The following is a 22500-nucleotide window of genomic DNA, read 5'->3' on the forward strand; positions in this document are numbered from 1 at the left end:
TGGATGGATGAAACATCACTAAAACAGTGGATGGATGAATTGGAGGATAAAAGGTTTCATACATTGAATAGATAGATAGATAGATAGATAGATAGATAGATAGATAGATAGATAGATAGATAGATAGATAGATAGATAGATAGATAGATAGATAGATAGATAGATAGATAGATAGATAGATAGATAGATAGATAGATAGATAGATGGGATAACATTCATTCTTTCATTTTCTTGTCAGCTTAGTCCCTTTATTAATCCGGGGTCGCCACAGCGGAATGAACCGCCAACTTATCCAGCAAGTTTTTACGCAGCGGATGCCCTTCCAGCTGCAACCCATTTCTGGGAAACATCCACACACACATTCACACACACACTCATACACTACAGACAATTTAGCCTACCCAATTCACCTGTACCACATGTCTTTGGACTGTGGGGGAAACCAGAGCACCCGGAGGAAACCCACGCGAAGGCAGGGAGAACATGCAAACTCCACACAGAAACGCCAACTGAGCCGAGGTTCGAACCAGCGACCCAGCGGCCTTCTTGCTGTGAGGCGACAGCACTACCTACTGCGCCACTGCCTCGCCCAGATGGGATGACAAATGACTAAAAAGAAGTATAGATAGATAAAATGATTGATGGACAAAATGGATGGGTGATGGATAAAGTGAGAAATGGATGGATGGACAAACAGACGGATGGATGGATGGATTGACAAAAAGATTTAATTCACAATTCATAAATAAATAGAAGGATAGATATACAGGTTAAATAACGGATAATAAAAAGATGGATAAAATGATGGATGTACAAAATAGATGGACTGACAGATGGATGGACAGATGAATGGATGGATGGATGGTTGGACGAAACTATTTCTTTCATTGAACTCTTTAAGAGGTAAAGGATGGATGGATAGGTGTACAGATGAAATAATGGATGGTTACTATGATGGTTAGATGGATACGATGATTGATGTACAAAATGGATGGATGATGGATAAAAAGAGAGATGGATGGATGGATGGATGGATGGATGGATGGATGGATGGATGGATGGATGGCTCTCTATGAGAGACAATGATGGGAAAAAATGAGGGATAAAATGATAAGTAAAACAATGGACAATATATGGAGGGTGAAATGACGAATGGGCAGAATTGATGGATGATGGATAAAATGAAGGATAAAATGAGGAATGGGTGGATGGAGAAAAATATGTACAGATGAATGGTTGGATTTATTCAATTCAGAGATGGATAAAAGGATGATTAAAAGAACAGATACAATAACGGATGAATTAAAGGATGGATGGATGGATGAATGGATGGACAGATGGATGGAGATACGATTATGTACAGTTAAAGCAATGATATGATGAAACGATGATGGATGGATGACACAACAGAAGATATATGAACAGAAAAAAAACATTGACGGATGGATCCAGAGATGATAACAGGATGGATAGTTAAAACACTGGATTGATAAATTGATGGATGTAAAAAGCAATGGACAATAGATGGTTAGATAAAATAATTGCTCTACAAAATGGTTGGATGATGGATCAAACGAAAAATGGATAAAATGTGAAATAGATGGACAGATGGATATATAGTTTACTTCCTTTAGTATTGTCATAATTTGAATATTAATATGCAGTTTGATTTGTGCGGTGACCAAAGGTTCTATAGCGCTCAGTTAAATTTCCAGCGTGATTAAGGCAGAACAGGAAGGCCTTTGATTGTGGAGAGATGTGTTATTAGAGGGAAAGTGGGGTGATTTATTTCCAGAGGAGAAAGCTGTCATGTCAACTGCACTCCCTCAGCCACTGGAAGAGCCCAGCGGACCAATTAAACCCGAGAGATGGAGAGAAACAGCAAGCAGAAGAGAGAAAGACACACACAGAAAGAGAGAGAGAGAGCGAGAGGAGGGATCCTGAGCTGTCATACACCACAGACAGACACTAGCTGCGGATTTTTTTATTCCTATTCTCCTTTAGACATCAAAATAGCACTGAAACATGAACTTTTTAATGCATAGTTCAACAGAATAGAATAGAATAGAATAGAATAGAATAGAATAGAATAGAATAGAATAGAATAGAATAGAATAGAATAGAAAAATCTGCTACTGTGGCAAATTCTAAATGACAAATAACCTAGTTATGTGCCATTTCTAAGCGTTTTGAATTATGAGAACACATTGCATGTTCTCGTACACCACTTTAATATTCAATTCAATTCATCTTTATTTCTATAGCACTTTTACAATGTACATTGTGTCAAAACAGCTTAACATAGAAGTTCTAGTGAATTGAAATTGCGTCAGTGCAGTTTTCAGAGTTGAAGTTCAGTTTGGTTCAGTTCAATGTGGTTTAATAGTCACTGCTGAAAGTTCAAACACTGAAGAGCAAATATATCAATGTGCAGCTTTAAGTCTTAAACCAAGCAGGTCAATGGCAACAGTGGCGAGGAAGAAACTTCACCAATTGACGAAAATGAAGGAAAAAACCTTGAGAAAATCCAGGCTCAGAGATACTAAAATTTAAGAAGTTCACATTACTTAGAAAAATTGAGGAAACCGATTACCTTAAAATGTCTAAGTAGTGCATTAATTTTAAGTGAGCATAACTTAAAAGAGTTTGTAGTTACTTCTTAATAAAGTAAACTTTAGTACCCTTGACTCAAAATAATCAGTTGTGTTAATTTCATATTAGTGTTCACATTACTAGGAAAATATTAGAAAACTGATTGCCTTAAAATTATCAAGTAAGCTGAACTAAAACAAACAATTCCTTACTTACTCAATCACTCACTCCCAGGGCTTTTTATATCGAAGTTGATATTTAGCCACACCATATTGGTGTTTCGGAACATCTCATTTTTTTGAGGTGGGTCGATAGCCCAATGCTTAACCCCCAACCTGGAGGACTAGGGCATATACACATACTCTACGAACAATTTTGCTTACCCAATAGCGCATGTTTTTGGACTACATTTTATTGTATTATATAGCATCTGCATACAATATAAAAAACAATGTAACACTTTATTACAATTTTCAACCAAGGTTTAATGTAATAATAATAATAATAATAATAATAATAATAATAATAGGAATAAATAATAATAATATTTATGTAATATAAATTATTTATTATTATATAAATATATATATTTTTATTATTATATAAATATTTGTCTAATATAATTTATTGTATAATCATATAAATGTTATTACAATTATTAATCTTAATATATTATAATATTATTAACATTAAATAATTGAAAAAGCTCTCTAATTTATTATAAAATTACAATTTGGGTCTGATTATGCTTAAGCTTTAATTTTTTCATTTGTTTCCCCCTCATCACCATTCTCTATCATTAACATGCTTTTGACATGACCAATCAAAAGTTGTAAATACATATTATTGTAAGTCAAGATTACTTGAATCTATTTAGTTGAACAATTTAATGTGCTAAAAAGTTGGGATTACTTGTTTAGAAATTGTAAGGTGAACAAACGTATTCATAATAAGTTAACTACGCTTCATTTTATTTGCGAGAACAACTATTTCTTTTTTATAGTGTAGATACGACCAGTTCTCCTCTGGCCAAACTTTTTGTGCAGAGGTGCAGTCTAGGCGCTGAAAGCTGGAGAAAACTGGACGAACAGAATAGAATAATTTAGACTAAATATGGCCTGATTGATGATCATATAATGTGTCTGTCTGAAGTAGATCTCACAGTTGGCGTGGTACTATTGTTCTGTCTCTGTCCGTATGGTTGGTGTCATGCACAGGTAATTAGTGCTCATTATTATTCTGCGTGTGCGACACTAATTAAGGGCCCTGTTGTGTGGCTCTTCTCTGTCCCTCTATTCAGTCTCTGGTCTCTTGGCCTTTCACCTCAGGGGATCGGCTCGCCATTCAGGGCTTTGTACTTGTGAAAACACACTCTCAACCTGGGTGGGGCTGCGTGTGTGTGTACTTGTATATGTGGTTTATGAGAACACAACATTGTATAATGACACAGGTTTGTCTTCCTCTATTATTGGGTTTATGAGGACATACATTGTGTCCTCGTAATTCAAATTGCTTAAAAATGACCCTTAACTGGGTTATTTGTCTTTCAAAATTTGCACTAAATTCACAAAATGCATTACACCTATGTAAAGTCCCCATAAAGACTATTAACAAATGTGTGTGTTCTTGTGAGTGTGGTGTTATAGCTCTGTTTGTATCATTCACAAAAATGGTCATTTGTGTCTGAATTGTACTTCTTGCGTAACAGCAACAGATGTTTTGGAAAAATGTAATGACTTTATTGCGACATGAGTGTGTGAAAGACTCTGCATGAAAAAGATATTGGTCAAAAATGCAACAATTATGGAAGAAAATAGCTACTATAACTACTAACATAATAATAAATGTTTGGAATATGTTATATATCATTTAATTTTTTAAATAAAAATGTTTATTGTATGATTTATTTAAAAATGTTGATACAACTAAATAATTGAAGCATGGCTTGGGTGGATGTATGGATGAAAAAACAATAGAAGGATGATAGAGTGATGCATGAATGGATGAAACATCATTACAACAATGGGTGGGTGGACAACAAGTTTTCATTCACTGAATGCATTAATAAATAAAAGAATGGATAGATGGACAGATAGAAATGGATGATTCAAATATGGATAGATGGGTAAAATAATGGGTGGTCAAAATGGATTAGGTGGATTGATGAATTGATGGATAAAATGAGATGAACAGATGGATAAGGGGGTGGATGGATTTATAAGTGTGTGGATGGATGGATGAATGGATGGATGAATGGAGGGATGGATAAGTGGATGGAGGAATGGATAAGTGTGTAGATGGATGGATGGATGGATGGATGGATGGATGAATGGATGGATAGATGGATGGATGGATGAATAAGTGGGTGGATGGATGGATGATTGAATGGATGGATGAATGGATAAGTGAGTGGATTTATGGAAAAGTGGGTGGATGGATGGATGATTGGATGGATGGATGGATAGATAAGTGTATGGATGGATGGATGGATGGATAGGTGGATGGATGGATAAATTGATGAATGGATGGATGGATGGATGGATGGATGGATGATTGGATGGATGGATGGATTATTGGATGGATGGATGGATGGATGGATGGATAAGTGTGTGAATGGATGGATGGATGGATGGATAGGTGGATGGATAAGTAGGTGGATGAATGGATGGATGGATGGATGGATGGATGGATGGATGGATGGATGGATAAGGGGGTGGATATATGGATAACTGGATGGATGGATGGATGGATGGATGGATAAGTGGGTGGGTGGATGATTGGATGGATGGATGGATGGATAAATGGATGGATGGATGTATGGATGGATAAGTTTGTGGATGACAGAGAGATGGATAACTAGGTGAATGGATGGATGGATGCATGGATGGATAGGTGGACATATCGTGGAAGACATTAAGTTATTTAATTATGTTTAGGTTATTTGAAACTAATTTCAAAGTCATTTTATATATTATTTTAGGTTAAACTAAATAATTTAAGCATGAAAATATTGAAAAAAAGTAAATTTGATTTATTTATTACATTTTATCAAATTAAATACAAAAGTTAAATATGCTTAAAAATGTCTTCAAATAATAATAATAATAATAATAATAATAATAATAATAATAATAATAATAATAATAATAATAATAATAATAATTAATACAAAAAAAAGTTTCTGCCAAGTTAGGCAAAATTGTGAATTTTATTTTATTTTATATTTTTTAATTTTTATATTTAATTTTAAATTTTTTACTTTTGAATTTCATGTATTTGGGATTTGGGAGGGGATGTAAATTAAATTAAAAAAAAATTTTCTGATTTACCTGTCATTTAAACAAATTCTTTCGTTCTTTCATTCATTCCTTTTTACCACTTCTTTCCATCTTGAGCTAAATATTCCCTTTCTATTTGAATAATCTGCAAAGAGTGCCACAATATGCTAAACGCCCTTTTTGGACAGAGGCAAAATCATCCCTCCTCTTCCCTCTCTTCAATGCAGATTGCCTGCATCTCTGTCTGAGCCTGTGTTCTGACCCCGGCCCGACAACTCTAATGGTTCCAGGCGGGCAGCTGGAGTCTAGCGGATTAACCCAGAGACAGTTAACAACCTCTGTACTGTTTACAGAGTACAAAGAGCCCTCCTCATCCGCCTCTCTCTCTGCAAAGCATGTGCATATTTAACTGAGATGCAACAGAAGGGGTCTCGGCATCCTCTTGTAGCCGGCGGCAGGCCTTCAGAAGCCGGTCCCATTAGCAACCGGTGTCAGGACGAGAGAGCTGGAGAGCCAGAGAAAAGGGGGGCTGATGGGATGGGGGGTCCCAAGGGGGAAAAGAAGGCTACCGTGGAGTCTCGGTGAGGGGGAACTTCATATGGAGGATTGTCAAACAAAAGCAATGAGATTAGAGGCAGAGGAGGACTTTAATATCGGACCTCAGATATTGGCCAGCACGGCTTCTGTGTCTACCTTTAAAATGTCAAATGTGATTTAGGAGGTTATTACGCTGCTTAGTGGCACGGGTCTCTTGCTTTTTTTTTTTTTTTTTTTGGCTGGGCTGTCACTATTTCATAATAAATCTCTCAATGTAATCAGTTTGGACCTCGCCATCTGTGTCACAGTCTCAATTAAACAGACAGTCGGTTAAAGATGCTAGCTTTTAAAATAAGACCCGAGAGAAATATTGCTTATAATATTGGTGCACAAAAATTGTCTCCAGTGGAAATTCACTGTTAGCAGTTTCATGTAGAACCTGCAGTAATTAAGTGGCAGCGGTTCACCAGTAACTCACTGTAAATCAATTACAGCAAAAACACAGTATTTACATTTATCTTGATGTAGTATTGTATATCTTTACTGTAAAATATACAGTCACAATGCAACTTTAAAATACAGTAGCTTACTGCGTAACTGTACTACAGTAAAATAAAGTTCATATTACAGTTTAATACTGTAATTTACAAAAATAACGTTAAAAGGTTTGATGTACTGTAAAAGATTCCTGCATTTATTTGTGAAGGTTTTGCGAGATTATCGGTTACTGCGTGCTTGGTTAAGAGGGTAAGGCTGTGCTTCAAATCATTTTACAGTAAAATCGAAAAACGTTTTAGGCTTTTAAGATGTTTATATGCCTTATAAGGATGATTCAGTGTTTCAAAGTGCACATTTGTGAATCTGGTCCACAAAACCAGTCATTAAGTGATTTAAAAAGTTGAAGTTTATGCATACATACAGCTAAATGTATAAGCTTTAAATTGATGTTTGGTTTTTGTGAAATGACTATTGTAAAATCTGGAAACTGAGGGTTAAAAAAATCTAAATATACATAAAATCGGCTTAAAGTGTGAACAAATGGCAATGCATATTACTAATTGAGATACTGTAGATAAAGTAGAAAACTGACTAAATATTTTACTTTGACATCAAAGGAAATTAATCATTTTGACCCATATAATGGATTTTTATAAACATACTAGTTTTGTGGTCTATTCCTAAAAATGATGCTGGTATTTTTTCAGTGTCAACATAAACCTTTTCATTATTACTAGTTTTCAACTCAATGGTATATTTTTTATTACTATAGTTTTATTAGTGAAGACCAAATAATAAAAAAAAAGAATGTATCTGCATGTACTGCATTGATTTGGGGGATTTATCTACATAATTCAACCCAGGCTCATTGTGAAAACGTAGTCCCACGGACATTTCTGGAGACCGCAAAATGCAGTCTTTTTTGCAGTTTTTGTTTTCACAAATCCATGAGAGGCCGCTGTGTGTGCTTTCTCACATCTCAAATGCCTCTCACGTGTGCTGTTCGCGCCTGTGCTGTTCTCACATGAACCCACCAAAGGCCTCTGTCCACCGACTGAATGATTGACTGGGCGACCGACCAATCGACCGACCCATTCTCCTCCTTCCCTAAACCCAACCAATTTTACCGATTGACCCGCCCGCCCGCTTACTTCCCTAAACCCAGCCGACGGTTCACAAAAGCCGTCCAGAAATAGAAAAAGAAAACCTCTCGTCTACTGTTCTAATAATGTCTCTGAAATAAAATACTAAAATTTGTAAAGGACTAACTTAATTTATAACTGAAAAATGTAATGAATTAAGTTTGTCAAACTTAATTCATTTAATTGTAACAAGTCGAAGTAATTTGTTTAAGTTTTCACTTTTAACAATGTATGTTGATTTACTTTCAACTGAGATTGAATATTGAGTAGGGGGAGAACCTTCCTTTTTGCACATCATTTCCTTATAGCAAACTTACAATAAGAGGGTTAAGATAGTTAAGAATATTGTGGCTGAAGTCATCAAACTGACGGACCACTACTCTAAACACATAAGCAAATAGGAACATTTGATTGAAGATAACCAAAACAATTTTTTTTTTCAGTATATTACTTGCACAGATCATTTTATTTCACTTAAATACTGACAATGTGCACCTTTAAAATAAACATTGTACATTTTAAATTCAAACTGACTTCAATAAGCAGTAATTTAGTAGTTTATTGAGCTAAAAGTCTTAGTTCATAGTTTGTTATTTGCGAGAATTGATCAAGTGTGACCAAAATAATAAATTGTCCAAAACGTACAACTAAATGAACAAGCACTATTCAAAAAAAAAAAAGAACAACTGATCCCCCGATTCAGCATCCTTAACCTCTCGACCTTATCTCAGGGCTATTTTATCAAATGAACCCCACGTCCCGCCTTTCCTCCCGTCTAGTCCCATCTCCAACCATCCCGCCCCTCCTGGCGGACTATGGGTGCATCTATCATCATTCAACCCCTGCTCTCCCTGTTGCTGGCATGCATAATGCAATGAGATCTGGATTCCATTGCACCTGCTGCCTTCTCCTCTTCCACTGCTCCATCTCTTCAGTTTCTACCCCTCGGGGACCAGGGGAGGGATAGGGAGAGACCCCCTTCCCTCCTCATCCATCCACCGAAAAGCCCTGCAGGACCGAGCGCCAGGCCTCGGGTGTGAGATAAATAGCGGATGGGGTGTAATTCTATAATCAGAGGCGATGGCTGGAAGGCTGATTAACCTATCAGCTGCTGCCCCATGACCAGCTCTCTCAGATGGGCCGCCGCTCTTCCAGCTCCCCCCCCCTCTGGATGGAGAAGGGATTGTGGGTTGTTGCCCCAAGCCAGGATGAAGGATGGATCTTGAGCATTCTGTCGGGATCTGTAGGAGTGTGTTAATCATTTGTTCCGGCTCTTTTGTTGTTTATTCATTAGTTTTGTGGATTTTTTATTTTTATTTTAGATTTTACAGGGCTTTTAAATGCTTGATTTTGATTGGCTGATGGACATTTTAGGACGTGGAATAGTTTTCAGACGCACATTTAAAGTAGTTCCAAACAGGTCTAGACTGCATTTTACATCGTATAAAACAATTATATGATAAAAGTCATGAGAACAAATGTTTTGGGTTTTTATTACTTTAACTTATTTAAATAATTTAATCAGGCTTCAGCTATTTTTTCTTCAAGTTTTACTTAATATTAATAATATTAATGAATTTATTTTAGGGTTAGGCTGATAAACAATATTATATTGATTCGCGAAAACATTATGTCAATAACAATAATAAGCACTGTACTGTTTTACTTAATATTGATCTAAGAGCCAATCACACAGCAGACATGTGCAACAATGGGAATCTAAAAGTGTATTGATATTAATATGTACCGTATTTTCGGCCACCAAAGATTTATCGACTGAAAATGTTATGCCATTTAATGGACATTCAAATTTTTATGGCTTCAGTCATTGTTGGGGTACTCTTATAAATCTGGAAGCATTTACAACTTATATCGAAATATATATAATCATCATTCAATATGGAAAATAATTATCGCTATTGCTGTTTTGCCGTATCGCTCAGCCCTAATTTATATTATTAAGGGTGCTTTCACACCTACACTTTTGTTTCGGAACGTATCTCGTTTGCCCAGTTAGCGCGGTTCGTTTGGCATATGTGAACAGGGCAATCGCACTCTGTTCCGCGCCAAAGTAATCGCTCCGAGATCGCTTGAATGAGGTGGTCTCGGCTCGATTGAAACGAACCCTGGAGCGGTTCGATTGTAGTGAGAAAGCGATCCGATCCGAGCGCGGTTGTATCACTGTGTTTTATGGATATGTAATAGGCATATACGGCTATATGGAGAGAGAATTATGAGTATGGCGGGAAGTTTCGCGAGTCTCCGGATTCCCGCAAACGAGTGATGATCTCCCGGTAATCTCACGTCTCCCTCCAGGTCCTCAAATAGGCATCGTCGTGCACCCTTCTCACCCCTCCCCACCGCATCTCTCCTCAGACATGTCGCGCGCGCACCCTGTCAATCACCACCAAACCACCACCTCTCCTGACAGCTTAGCGGGACGCTGCAAAATAAACCCTGACACTCTGACTAATGTAAGGAGAGTTTACTCGCACATGACTTGTTTTAGCTCTTTTGGTCCGATTAGAAACTTTGCAGTGTGAAAGCGAACCGCTCCAAGAGCAAAGAGCAACAATGTAACAATTGTAATCTCTGTTTCGGAACAACTGAATCGATTCACAGGTGTGAAAGCACCCTAATTTAATATTAATATTTTAGTCAATTTGACTGCAAATTAGTTGAGATGACTAGAAAAGTTACTTTTGTTCAACAGCAACAACAAAAATCAACAGGCTCATTCTGAAAACATAACCTACATTTCTGGAGATCGTGAATTATGTAGCCAGAGCCATGATTGGCTGTATTTCATCTTTAAAACGAATGCTTCGGGGTGGTATGACGTCGTTAATAATTATGATTGTGTGCTACAACTTCTGTAAATTTTACAATATTAAGGCCAACCAAAATTGTGTATTTTCTAGCATTTTTTACAGTGTACAAAAAATCTAATCAAAGTCAAACTAAGGGTTTTGGTTGAGATCCATAAAAAATAGGCCCACGCATTGTAACTGTGAGGGAGCCGTAGGTGACAACATGGAGGCAGAGTAAATCCAAATGCTGGAGGTTTAGTAAATAAACAACAAACATAAAACACAAGCAGGATCGTAGTCAAGAACTGTCAAAATCAAACAGGAAGGCAGTTCGAAAGGCAATCAAAGCAGAGTCTGAATCCTAAAAAGCAGTATTCACTGGCAACTGGCAATACTTTGTTTTGTTTTTTTTTTAGTAAAAATAGTGGCTGTGTCCAAAATTGCCTACTACTCTGTAGGTACTGCATTTGAATTTAAATGTACTACTCGGCCATAAGATAAGTACGTTCTATATAGTATGTGACAGTATATGAATGGAACTCGGACGTACTACATTCGCCTACCTATAGGATAGCGTTGCGTGCATTGGATGCGCAATTCAGAATCATGCATACTGTTTTTAGCATACTATATAATATGGAAGTATGCAATTTCAGACGCAGCCAGTGTGTTTATAAATGGTGGCAACCAGTAAGTTACCACTGAGGAAACACACAGTCAGTATTAGAGAGAGAGCTTCCTCTGGTGGTTGGATGAATGGCTATCTGCCTCATTTGTTACAGTGACTTCGTTAAAATGAAGACTTAAAATACTACATCTTAAAACATCTTCAAATACAACATCTGAGCAATATCTATAGATGTGATTACCATAATTTATGCAGAATAATTAACAACAGTCCAATTAGTTATTAAAAAAAAGCACTCACCACCTTATATGTCCCCATCACTACCTTAAATGTGCATTATTTTCTAATAATTCAAGGTTGTGTGTTCAATTATTTCATATATACAGTATTTTCAACTGCAATCATCACAGACATTTAGATTTAATTCATTTAGTCTGCTTTCATTTTCCTTCCCTCCCTCTGTTGTTGCTCTGTCTTTCCCTCTAAATCCTCTTCCACCCGCCCCGTGGTTCTTCTAAATCCCGGGTAGATAAGCACCAGGCGCTCCTTTTGGCATTGGTGGACAGACGGCCGGTCCGTGCCAGTGGTCATGCCAGGCTCTTATGAGAGTGCCATTGTCTGTGTCTCCCACCCGTGCCGGTCTGCATAGCTCAGGCTAATTACCTGTCATCTGGCTCACGGGATGAAGCCCAGAGATGAGCCTCTTTGTCTTTTTGGGGAAGATGCTACATCCCACTTTCAGCCTTGTTAGAACTTTGTTGGTTGAAATGGGTTGGCATTTTGGGTTGAAATGTGCTTCTGAACATTGGTTCACATTTAAAAAAAAACTAATCGAATTAACTACTCACCCGCATTTGTCTCAGTCGGCTAAGACATTTTTTCTTAGTAGAAACAGAAATGAAGATGTTTTAGATGAAATCTTAGAGCTCTCGTATCCTCGGTAGACATCAATGGTCATAAGAAGTTAAAAGTCCTGAAAAGGAACACAAAATGTGACTTCAGTGGTAATCATATGACGCATGTGACTTCAGTTGTAATTATATAAAGCTACAAGAATACCTTTGTGTGGCCAAAAATAATAATAATGCTAATACCAGCCTGTTCTCATGAGGAAACGTAAGTATTTTACGTTTTGTCAGTTTAGTAGTTAATTCGTACCAATTCGTAAATATAAGATTTTAAAAAGGAGGCGTGGCACCTAACCCCACCCCTAACCCCAACCGTCTTTGGGTGATGAGCAAATCGTAGTAAGTTGTACGAATTAGATTGTACGAATTCATACGAATTAGCCAATAAATCAAAAGTTACGAATTGGCGTGAGATTGCATTGGTTAAATTGAGCATTTGATTATTTACAAACCAGTTGTTTAAGAGTAGTTGGTTATGTTTAAGATTGTTTAGAATGAGTAAGTACATTATTAAATATAATTACATTTAATACATTATTTTTGAGGCATATAGTAATAGTTCTGTACACTCAGTTAGTTATTTAAAACAACACAGGCTCATTCTGAAACCCTATATAGATTTCTGGAGATCGAGAATTATGTAGCCAGAGGTATGTATGGCTGCATTTCGTCTTTAAAACGAATGCTATGGGGCGGTATGATGCTGATACTTTTACCACTTACCAGCTGATCGCTTACCTCTGCATGGACGGCTTTCCCGTTGTCACTTGATTGTTCATTAGTTCGCCGCATAAATCCGTGGACTTAAGATGCTGAGAGGAGCTGACCACGATGACAGGGTTCAAATTTGGCGAAGAGCAGTTCCAGAAAGCACGTAAGACAAAAAACAGAAGCCAAAAACTAAAATTGACGCATGTGACTTCAGTTGTAATTATATAAAGCTACAAGAATACCTTTGTGTGGCCAAAAATAATAATAATGCTAATACCAGCCTGTTCTCATGAGAAAACGTAAGTATTTTACGTTTTGTCAGTTTAGTAGTTAATTCGTACCAATTCGTAAATATATGATTTTAAAAAGGAGGCGTGGCACCTAACCCCACCCCTAACCCCAACCGTCTTTGGGTGATGAGCAAATCGTAGTAAGTTGTACGAATTAGATTGTACGAATTCATACGAATTAGCCAATAAATAAAAAGTTATGAATTGGCGTGAGATTGCATTGGTTAATACAACACTGTTTGCCTATATTTGCTGTAACGAATCAGGCCCCGCTGAGTTTTAAGAAACAAAACGGGTTTTGTTGTGAGCATGAGCTAGCAGTACTTGCACCTTGATTCTTTGAGTTTTGGTTGAACTATTGCTGAAATTCAAGGTTTTGATTAAAGTGAAAGATGAGCTGAAATGCAGCTGAATTTTGTTAAGACTGGCCTAGCAATTCATTTTGATTTAACTTCGGAAACTGGTTCACATAATATGGACATTATACATGACGGAGTGCTGTTAAAATTGAAACTAACTTCATTAAAACTAACCGGTCTTAATTATTTTAGATGTTTTAATATTTACTGGTCACAACAAGCTCGTTGTTTAAAATGATGATGATGATCAAGATAATTTCAGTAAAAAAGTTGCTTGAAACATGAAATAAGACATTTTACTTGCATTTAATAAGCTTTCTATCTATTTAAAGTAACTTTTGTTGTTTTAATTTACATGTGGACAACAAAATTGGCACTTAACCATTAAGTTTTATTGTAGAGTGTGTGATCCCAGACCACAAAAATCATTCTTAAGTGTAATTTATTTTATAAATTGAAGATGGATAAATGGACGTTTCATTAACGTACACATAATTAGGATATAAAAGTATTTAGCGGAGAATGAACTATTTGAAAATCTGTAATCTGAGCATTCAAAATATCTAAATACTAAGAAAATTACCTTTAAATTTTTTTTAAATGACACATTACTAACCAAAAATTTAGTTTTAAATTATTTTGCAGTTGGATGGGTTGGTCTGATTATTTTAAACGCTGCTGATCTACTGGGATTTTTACTCTTAACCATCGTTAGGGTTTACAGAGTATGGTCAAAAAAGAGAAAATATCCAGTGAGCGGCAGTTCTGTGGGCGCAAATGCCTTGTTGATGTCAGAGGAGAATGTCAGCTAACAACAGGGAACTGAGGATAGAATTCGCACAGGCTCACCAAAATTGGACAATAGAAGATTGAGAAAACGTTGCTTGGTCTGGCACATCTCGATTTCTGCTGAGACATTCGGATGGTAGGGTCAGAATTTGATGTCAACACCATAAAAAGCATGGATCCATCCTGCCTTGTATCAACGGTATAGGCTGATGGTGGTGGTGTAATCGTGTGGATTATATTTTCTTAGTCTTTTTGGGACCATTAGTACCAATTGAGCATCGTGTCACTGCAACAGCCTACCTGAGTATTGTTTCTGACCATGTCCATCCCTTTATGACCACAGTGTACTCCTCTTCTGATGGCTACTTCCAGCAGGATAACGTTCCATGTCATAAAGCTCGAATTATCTCAGACTGGTTTCTTTAACATGACAATAAGTTCACTGTAGTCAAATGGCCTCCACAGTCACCAGATCTCAACCCAGTAGAGCACCTTTGGGATATGGTGAAACAGGAGATTTGCATCATGGATGTGCAGCCAAAAAAAATCTGTAGCAACTGAGTGATGCTATCATGTCAATATGAAGCAAAATCTCTGAGGAATATTTCCAGTACCTATGCCACAATGGATTGAGGCAGTTCTGAAGGCAAAAAGGGGTCCAACGTGGTACTAGTAAGGTGTACCTATTAATGTGGTCAGTGGGTGTATATCAAAATGAAGCATTAAAAGCTCTGTGTGACTTTTTATTTAGGTTATACTGTATGTGCACTTGTATCCTCTGAACTTAAGTGGCATAAGTCTTGGTTCAACTTTTGAAACATGATTTATTCCAATCCCTGAGGGTCCAGATTGTTCAACAAATCTTTTAATTGAGACAGATTAAAGCCTTCGCCTTGATAGCGGTGCTACTGTAATGCTGAGCAGCGGTGAGTGTTTCAATGCGCAGTCGAGTAAACAAAAGAAGAGGAAAGCTAAACACAAGCTCTACACAGACACACACTGGAGATGGAGGAAAAGAGTGATAACGCTCCCTCTTGCTTTCTGGCCGGCTGCCATGCGGGGCGTTCATGCAGGATTGAGAAGAATAGCAAAACAGGGGCTCTGGACGTCAGCCAATGAGTTTTCAGTATTTCTTTTTTTACTTTTCTTCTCCTCTGTGTGAGTATTTATTGCCTCTGCCAAGATCTTTAGCCAGAAAGTAATGAAATCTCACACTCACCAGCAGGAGGTAACATGATTGCGCCGTATCGTCCCAGCGTTTGCTCTGTGCGCTCTTTGTTGAGGTTTATCTATGCACCTTTTAGCACCGGTCATGACTTACCAGCGTGGAAAGCTGTGCCGATCGTGATCTTATCAGTCACATGAGTAGGCACTAGGTGTGAGTTAGCGATGTGGAAAGTTGGAGCAAGTCACAAGTCTCAGTGTTATCAGAGCATATGGCGCTCGTAAAAACTTCTAGAGCATAACAGTGGACATTTGCTTATTGACCAAACCCCGGAGGCAAAGAAGAAGAAAAAAAGGTATATAATCACAGCACACTATGAATCATTTATAAAGCATTAGCAAATAGTTGGTTCATCATTTGTTAGCCGGTGTATTATAAATACAGCTAAAAATGGTGTATTGTTGAGTTAAGAGTTCATATATAATGTGCTTAATGATTACATTTTCATACTTTTTCAATTATTATTTTTTCATTACAAAATTGAGCATTTGATTATTTACAAACCAGTTGTTTAAGAGTAGTTGGTTATGTTTAAGATCGTTTAGAATGAGTAAGTACATTATTAAATATAATTACATTTAATACATTATTTTTGAGGCATATAGTAATAGTTCTGTACACTCAGTTAGTTATTTAAAACAACACAGGTTAATTCTGAAACCCTATATAGATTTCTGGAGATCGAGAATTATGTAGCCAGAGGTATGTATGGCTGCATTTAGTCTTTAAAACGAATGCTATGGGACGGTATGATGCCGTTACTTTTCACACTTACCAGCTGATCGCTTACCTCTGCATGGACGGCTTTCCTACTGTTACCAGATTGACCAGTAGCTCGCCGCATACATCGGTGGACTTAAGATGCAAAGAGGAGCTGACCAAGATGACAGGGTTCAAATCTGGCGAAGAACAGTTCCAGAAAGCGCGTAAGACAAAAAACAGAAGCCAAAAACTAAAATAAACAAGTAAATAACTGGGTTAGAATGTGGTAAAATCTGAAAATGTGGTAAAAATCAGGCAAGGGCTTTTCTTTTTCTAGATTGCTTTTGAAAACTGTAGGTTGAGTGTAAGGATATGGGTGGCCGGGTCAATCTGTGCTTTTGAAAACACTATTGGTAGAGAAATAGAAAGGTGGTTCAGTGGATCGGTCAGTCAGTCGACAGCAGCCTCTATAAAAATGATTAAGAGACCTTACTTTATTTGTATTGGAAGAATGTGAACTAATTGTGTTGATCTCAGCATTTATTACAGTTAATGTTAATAAATGTTTTGTTAGCACAGATTCCTACAGTTTTGTGAGCTTGTCTATTGTAAGGACTATTTATGCTTTGTAAACACTTTATAAATGACTATATATAAATCCCCAACTGAGCCTGGTTTCTCTTGAGGTTTGTTTTCCTTCACTTTCGACAATTGGTGAAATTTTTTCTTCACCATTATCGCCACTGGCTTGAGACATGTGGAGCTGCGCATAAATGGATTTGCTCTTTAGCGTTTGGACTTTCAGCATCGAAATTTAATCTACACTAAACTGGACTTAAAATCTGAAAACTGGACTGACACAGTTTTAATTTACTAGAACTTCAATGTTAAGCTGCTCTGACGCAATCTACATTGTAAAAGTGCTATAGATATAAAGATGAATTGAACTGAATTAAAGGCTCTGTTATATTCTAAATGTAAAAACGAATAAATCACAGAGTGATTCGAAGTAAAAAAAAGTGATTTAAAGTAACAAAAATGAATCAATTGTTTCAAATTAACCATTATTAACAGTAAACTTTGCAATCTTATGTAAAAACAAATATTGCTGTACAGTTTAAACACTGCTGTATTTATAAATTGCTTATTTATTTCTAATTAAGTAGAGTTAATTTTTAACAAATGATGAAATATTTGCAAATGCTTAATAAATATTTCATAGTGTGTAATTATTATTGTCACACCCGCTGCTTGCTCCCGTAGTTTCAGTCATTGCACTCAGCCACCACACACCACACATGTGAACCCTCACCAGAATACTAATCACCCACACCTGCACCTGCAATCACCAGCACACTGTATATACTCACCTAATTCATTTTCTCACCGGCAAAGTCGGATGGTTCTCCTTGATGACTTTCCCGATTTCTCCTGTGATCTTCCGTGGATGTCTTCTTTCTCCTGTGGATGCAAATACACTTGACTCAGGGAAGTGACTATTATTATATTGGTGTTTACCGAAGAACTAAACTTACCATATGAACTGTGTGTGGGATCGCTCTTCCTCTGCTACACCACTCACTTGCTTCACCTCTGTACTGTTGTTACATCACACAATGAATACCCTTGAAGTTAATCCTGCTTTGTCTTCCTCGTGTGACAGTGACAATTATAAACAAAACGTGGTTAAACACTTTAGTTTAGGTCACAATTCCGGGTATTAACAAACCATTAACTAACACAACTAGCTTAAATAACTACTAATTAGCAGTTTATCAATATTTAGTAAGACAGTAGTTGGGTTTCCCTGCTGAAAAATCCAGCTTAAACCAGCCTAGGCTGGTTGGCTGGTTTTAGCTGGTCGACCAGGCTGGTTTTAGAGGGGTTTTGGCCACTTCCAGGCTGGTTTCAGCCATTTCCAGCCTGCTCTTAGCTGGTCAGGCTGGGAGATGACCAGCTAAAACCAGCTTGACCAGCCTAGCCAAGCTGGGAGTCCAGCCAAAACCAGCTATGTCCAGCTTAAACCAGGCTGGTCAAGCTGGTTTTAGCTGGATTTGGCTGGTCATTTTCCAGCCTGACCAGCTAAGACCAGGCTGGAAATGGCTGGAAACCAGCCTGGAAATGGCCAAAACCCCTCTAAAACCAGCCTGGTCAACCAGCTAAAACCAGCCAACCAGCTTAGGCTGGTTTAAGCTGGATTTTTTAGCAGGGTTTAGGTTTTAGGACGGATTAAAGATCATACTCTATGATCACAAATAAACAGTCATTCATTTATTTTGCTTCGGCTTAGTCTCTATTTCAGAGTTCAGCTAATATACATTATTAATAATAGGCAGGTTGTACGCCAGTAGTTATTAGCATGAAGTGTGACGTAAACTAAAGTGTTACCAAAACTGCTGATCTTTTGACATGACACATCCAGTGTGTTGCTTGTTTTCAGCACTCAAATTGGTTTTGTAAGCATAGTAAAGTTGCAGGAATAGTATCTAGCTGTTTTCCCCCCTTCTCCAGCCTCAGGCTAGCAGACATCCACCAGGCCGAGGTGAAGCCAGGGTCTGGATTTGATGAGCTGCCCCAGTTTGACACTTGTTCATTGGTTAACAAGCTGCAGGTTGGACCCTCTTCGCCTCGAGGCCTGCAGGGGCTGTCAGTTTGTGAACACGAAACAGCTGAGACGCGCTGAAGGTGGAGACCGAATAGGAAAGACTTAACTTAAATTTATGCTGCGTTTTTGAATGTTTTTGACACATAGCAGAGTCAGAGCTGACTTCACAGGAGACTGGCAGCTCTGAGTTAGCTACAGATGTCATCTTTCTGCTTTGCATTTAAAATGAAGCCCGCTCTCTCCGCATTATCCTCTTCCTTTTTTTTTTTTTTTTTTTTTTGTAGTTTAGCTGAGGATGGCATTCCAGATCCAAATCCAGTGCTTGATCTAAAAAGTCAAGGTGTTTGATAGCCTCAATGCATGTACTTGTATGTGCTTTTTCATCTCTGCTCTGACTGCTCTGACAGTTTTGTTGTTGAGAATTTAAGTTTGAAAAATTATTAATTTAACAAAGTGACTGAAATGTTAGTCATTTAAAATTATATTGTCTAAGTCCATGTTATTAAATGTATCATTATTATTATTGTTATTATTATTATTATTATTAGTAGTAGTAGTAGTAGTAGTTACAGTAGTAGTAGCAGTATTAATAGTAGTAGTAGTAGTAGTAGTATAAATTTATTTAACTTCATTTAGGCTTGGTCCCTTTATTTATCAGAGGTCACCACAGTGGAATGAACCGCCAACTTATTTAGCATATGTTTTACACAGCAGAGGCCTTCCAGCTGCAACCCAGTTCTGGGAAACTTCCATGCTCACTCATTTACACACGTACACATATTCAATTCACCTATAGCACATGTTGTTGAACTGTGTGGGAAACCGGAGCACCCGGTATTAATATTGCTATTATTATTATTATTAGTAGTAGTAGTAGTAGTAGTAGTAGTAGAAGTAGTAGTAGCAGTAGTAGTATTGTTGTTGATATGATTGTTATTATTATTATTATTATTATTAGTAGTAGTAGTAGTAGTAGTAGTAGTAGTAGTGGTAGTAGTAGGAGTAGTAGGAGTAGTAGTAGTGTTGTTGATATTATTATTGTTGTTATAATAATAATAATAATAATAATAATAATATTAATAATAATAATAATAATAATAAATATTATTATTAATATTATTATTGTTATTATTATTATTATTTATTTCTATTATTGATATTTCTATTATTATTTTAATTATTATTATTATTATTATTATTATTATTATTATTTATATCATTAATATTTATATCATTATTATTGTTGTTGTTGTTGTTGACATAATACTATTATTGATTAGAGATTTTGGATAAAAATAGATGGAAATTTTAATTTTTAATTTTTTTAAATATTTTAGAGTATTTGTAAACACCTTAACAAATACTCTGTCCTGCAACAACTGTACGCCAGTGGCATAATTTCCCCCTCCTTTCTCCCCTCAGCACCAGCTAAGGATATATTCTATATGAGGGTTGATGGTTACAGCAGTTCATCAGATGGAAAATGCCGATGACAATTTACATGTATTTATTTATCAGATGTTTTATTTATTTGATTTTTTCAGATATTTTGGGATTTTAGAGAGGTTTGGAACATATTTATAAATATAAAATAAGCTAATTGTATTTTTTGAATTACTTTGTGTTTCTGAAAAACTTATTTAAACGTTTACACAATGGATGGATTGATTTACAGCACTTATTAATACTTACTTTCTAATAATTTACCAGTATAGAATAGATTGTTATGTGAAAATCTTGCTTAATAATTCTTAGTACTCCTAGTAGTTGTTGATGTTGTCTTTGCCTCTCAGAGTGATAGTGAGTAAAAGCAGACATGCGTTTCTCTCTCTACCCTCTTACAGTAAGAGGATTTATCAGAGGACTGGAAGAATATGCTTGTCTCTGCCCCTCATGACACCCACGTTTGAGTGAAGAAAGGCTCCCTGTAGTGGAATGCAGGAGCTGGTGTTTGTGTGAAGGAGAGAGAACGAGAGAGAGGGTCCGCAGCAGTGGGGAGCGTTTATCTGTTATTAGAGCAGATTGGATGAAATAATCCTCAACAGTAAGCTGCATCAAGAGTCCCGGTCAACTCCCCAGGGTAAAGAGAGAGGGAGAGAGAGAGGCTGCCCGCATGACTCACTCTAATACGCTTTTAAATGCTCATGCACACACTCACAAACCATATGCACTTTACTCACTGAGGTTTTTTTTTAAATGCTTCTACATTTACTCACAGACCTTCATGCGTTCACTGCAAAACGTGCGATACTCATGCATCTTTATGACTTGGAGAACAGCAGAGCTCTGTGTGTACAGGGTGTTTACTTTTAAACTAGTGTTCATTCACATACACACACACACACCACACGCAAACACATGCACGCACAAACAAAGACATAAACACATACACAGACATAAACAAATGCACATGCTTGCGCACAAACACACACATACAGACACACATTTACACACATAAACACATGCACGTGTGCGCCACTTACAAACATGTGACACACAAATACACACACACACACATAAACACATAGGCACACAAACAAATGCACATACACACAAACACACACACACTACACAAACACAAGCACGCACAAACACACACATAAACACACATAAACAAATGCACATGCTCGTGCACAAACACACACATACAGACACACATTCACACACATAAACAAATGCACATGTGCGCCACTTACAAACATGTGACACACAAACACACACATACAGTACACACACACACACACACATAAATACAAATAAATGCACATACTCATGCACAAACACACACTCGTGCACATACACAGACACACACCACACAAACACATGCACACACAAACACACACATAAACACATAGGCACACAAACAGATGCACATACTCGCGCACAAACACACACTCATGCACACATACACACACAGACACACACACACACACACACAAACACACACACACCACACACATAAACACATAAGCACACAAACAATTGCACATGCTCACGCACAAACACATACAGACACACACACACACACATACACACACACACCACACAAACACACACATAAACACATAAAGCACACAAACAAATGCACATACTCGCGCACAAACACACACTCATGCACACATACACACACAGACACACACACACACACATACACACACACACACACACTCTGCACACACACACACACACACTACACTCATGCACAAACACACACTCATGCACACAAACAGACACACATTCACACACACACAAGCAAGTGTATGTGTGTGCGCACTCAATCACACACATGAATGTACACAAGCGCACACACACCAGACAAACACGTGACACACAAAAACACATATGAACACACACATACACACACAATACACTCATAAACGAATGCACACACGTGCGCAAACACACACAATCAGACAAATTTACACA

The 22500-nt window shown here is 37.2% G+C and overlaps 1 protein-coding gene and 1 long non-coding RNA gene across 12 annotated transcripts in view; one reads left to right on the forward strand and one right to left on the reverse strand.

Annotated features, from left to right (window-relative positions):
* LOC141377910 (uncharacterized) overlaps window positions 1-15835 on the reverse strand; it is a 45632-nt gene extending 29797 nt beyond the window's left edge. The window contains exons 1-3 of the long non-coding RNA XR_012391025.1: window positions 14603-15835; window positions 13132-13215; window positions 12334-12458 (exon numbers count right to left, since the gene is read on the reverse strand). This is a non-coding gene — a long non-coding RNA (uncharacterized lncRNA). The remainder of the gene's footprint in view (window positions 1-12333; window positions 12459-13131; window positions 13216-14602) is intronic.
* robo2 (roundabout, axon guidance receptor, homolog 2 (Drosophila)) overlaps window positions 1-22500 on the forward strand; it is an 866533-nt gene that overhangs the window by 626699 nt on the left and 217334 nt on the right.

Source organism: Danio rerio, chromosome 15 (genome assembly GCF_049306965.1).
Source record: "Danio rerio strain Tuebingen ecotype United States chromosome 15, GRCz12tu, whole genome shotgun sequence".
Lineage (NCBI taxonomy): Eukaryota > Metazoa > Chordata > Actinopteri > Cypriniformes > Danionidae > Danio > Danio rerio.